The sequence below is a fragment of the Sapajus apella genome, unplaced genomic scaffold (assembly GCF_009761245.1).
Source record: "Sapajus apella isolate SASKATOON/1434 unplaced genomic scaffold, GSC_monkey_1.0 scaffold57, whole genome shotgun sequence".
Lineage (NCBI taxonomy): Eukaryota > Metazoa > Chordata > Mammalia > Primates > Cebidae > Sapajus > Sapajus apella.
This window is the reverse complement of record NW_022436997.1, coordinates 663,963-667,044: the sequence shown is the minus strand read 5'-3', so window position 1 is coordinate 667,044 and position 3,082 is coordinate 663,963. Positions and strand designations below refer to the sequence as shown.

The following is a 3,082-nucleotide window of genomic DNA, read 5'->3' as shown; positions in this document are numbered from 1 at the left end:
ATGTATTACAGAATATATCCGTGGATGTTTGAGCCACTTTTACTGGGGGAGGAGGGATTCAGTTATATGCAGCTGAGGCCAGTCTTGATCCTGATGAGGAGGATTAGATAGGGAAAGGTAGAGGGGTGAAGAAAGGGCATTTAGCAGAGGGATGAAGAGCAATGCTGGAGGAAAGCCTGGGGAAGATGGAGACCCTTTGTCTGTGTAGGGTAGTAGTGGGAAGTGGATTTGGTGGGAGCCAAACTCTAGAAGGCCTTAAAAGAATCTAAATGCGAGAAGGGCTCTCCACTGTAGTCCTCTTCAGCTCAATATGGTGGCCTGCCAGGTGATTGGCATCCTCAGCCACTTCTCTGCCTTCAGGATCCTCCACTCCCAAGGTTATATATGCTGCAATTTTACAGAGTCTTCTGCTTTGCTGACCAGAACCCATATAAACTATGGAGTCAAAGGGGATGTGGCAGTTATTCAAATTAACTCTCCCAATTCAAAGGTAAATACACTGAGTAAAGTGCTGCATTCAGAGGTCATAGAAGTTATGAATGAAATCTGGGCTAGCGATCAAATCAGAAGTGCCGTCCTTATCTCATCAAAGCCAGGCTGCTTTATTGCAGGTGCTGACATCAACATGTTAGCTACTTGTAAGACCCCTCAAGAAGTAACACAGATCTCACAAGAAGCACAGAGAACACTTGAGAAACTTGAAAAGTCCACAAAGCCTGTTGTGGCTGCCATCAGCGGATCCTGCCTGGGAGGAGGACCTGAGCTTGCTGTTTCCTGCCAATACAGAATAGCAACAAAAGGCAGAAAAACAGTACCAGGTACTCCTGAAGTCTTGCTGGGGATCTTACCAGGAGCAGGGGGCACGCAAAGGCTACCCAAAATGGTGGGTGTGTCTGCTGCTTTTGACATGATGCTGACTGGTAGATACATTCATGCAGACAGGGCGAAGAAAATGGGACTGGTTGACCAATTGGTGGAACCCCTGGGACCAGGACTAAAACCTCCAGAGGAACAGACAATCGAATACCTAGAAGAAGTTGCAATTACTTTCGCCAAAGGACTAGCTGATAAGATCTCTCCAAAGAGAGACAAGGGATTGGTGAGAAAATTGACAGCGTATGCCATGACTATTCCATTTGTCAGGCAACACAGGTTTACAAAAAAGTGGAAGAAAAAGTGCGAAAGCAGGCTAAAGGCCTTTATCTTGCACCTCTGAAAATAATTGATGTGGTAAAGACTGGAATTGAGCAAGGGAGTGATGCTGATTATCTCTCTGAATCTCAGAAATTTGGAGAGCTTGCAATGACCAAAAAATCAAAGGCCATGATGGGACTTTGATTTGACCTGACCATGGTCAGGTCCTGTGCAAGAAGAATAAACTTGGAGCTCCACAGAAGGATATTAAGCATCTGGCTATTCTTGGTGCAGGGCTGATGGGAGCAGGCATCGCCCAAGTCTCTGTGCATAAAGGGCTAAAGACTATAGTTAAAGATGCCACACTCACTGGGCTAGGCCAAGGACAGCAACAAGTGTTCAAAGGATTGAATGATAAAGTGAAGAGGAAAGCTCTAACATCATTTGGAAGGGATTCCATCTTCAGCAACTTGACTGGGCAGCTTGATTACCAAGGTTTTGAAAAGGCCGACATGGTGATTGAAGCTGTGTTTGAGGATCTTAGTCTTAAGCACAGAGTGCAAAAGGAAATAGAAGCGGTGATTCCAGGTCACTGTGTTTTTGCTGGTAACACATCTGCTCTCCCAGTCAGTGAAATCGCTGCTGTCAACAAAAGACCTGAGAAGGTGATTGGCATGCACTACTTCTCTCCCGTGGACAAGATGCAGCTGCTGGAAATGATCACAACCGAAAAAACTTCCAAAGACACCAGTGCTTCAGCAGTAGCAGTCAGTCTCAAGCAGGGCAAGGTCATCATTGTGGTTAAGGATGGACCTGGCTTCTATACCACCAGGTGTCTTGCACCCATAATGTCTGAAGTCATCCGAATCCTCCAGGAAGGAGTTGACCCGAAGAAGCTGGATTTCCTGACCACAAGCTTTGGGTTTCCTGTGGATGCCGCGACACTGGTGGATGAAGTTGGCATGAATGTAGCAAAACGTGTGGCAGAAGATCTGGGCAAAGCCTTTGGGGAGCGGTTTGGAGGTGGAAACCCAGAACTGCTGACACAGATGGTCTCCAAGGGCTTCCTAGGTCGAAAGTCTGGGAAGGGCTTTTACATCTAGCAGGAGTGTGTGAAGAGTAAGAATTTGAATTCTGACATGGTTAGTATTTTAGCAAGTCTGAAGATACCTCCAAAGTCTGAAGTCTCCTTAGACGAAGACATCCAGTTCCGCCTGGTGACAAGATTTGTGAATGAGGCAGTCATGTGCCTCCAGGAGGGGATCTTGGCCACACCTGCAGATGGAGACATCGGAGCCGTCTTTGGGCTCGGCTTCCCGCCCTGTCTCGGAGGACCTTTCCGCTTTGTGGATCTGTATGGCGCCCAGAAGCTAGTGGACCGGCTCAAGAAGTATGAGGCTGCCTATGGAAAACAGTTCACGCCCTGCCAGCTGCTAGCTGACCGTGCTAACAGCCCTAACAAGAAGTTCTAGCAGTAAGCAGGTCTCACGCCTCACTCACTCAGTGCACTAACCCCAGCTGCCAGGCAATGCTGCCTCTCCAACAGAGTGGCGTCTGGATTTATCAGGGTCACGAGAAGGAAGACAAACCCCGGCACTGGGTGTGCTTCCCAACTAAAGTGCCTTCAGCCAAGACCACCTCTCCCTCCTGGTAAAGTCTGTGAATCAGAGTTTGTACTTCCTATTGGAAGGTGGAACTCACTGTGCTCATTGTGTAAGTCCCGAGGCCTAGAGTGGTGGCCTAGAGTGGCAGCCAAGAGCCATCTGGAGCCATCTCTGTGCCTGTGCCTCCCAGGAGGCCAGGGTGGTCAGGGGTGGTGAGGGCAAATTCTGCACCCAACCAAACACATAACAATAAAAACCAAACTCTGTAAAAAAAAAAAAAAAAAAAAAAAAAAAATCTAAATGCTACTAGCCTGCTGGAAACTTTGGTGAGTTGGTTTCTTTTT

The 3,082-nt window shown here is 47.6% G+C and overlaps 1 pseudogene across 1 annotated transcript; it reads left to right on the top strand.

Annotated features, from left to right (window-relative positions):
* The first annotated feature begins 279 nt into the window (after positions 1-279).
* Positions 280-2,771, top strand: LOC116528122 (annotated as a pseudogene). Its single transcript, XR_004258866.1, has one exon. The product of XR_004258866.1 is annotated as a trifunctional enzyme subunit alpha, mitochondrial pseudogene (transcript).
* The last annotated feature ends 311 nt before the right edge of the window (positions 2,772-3,082 follow it).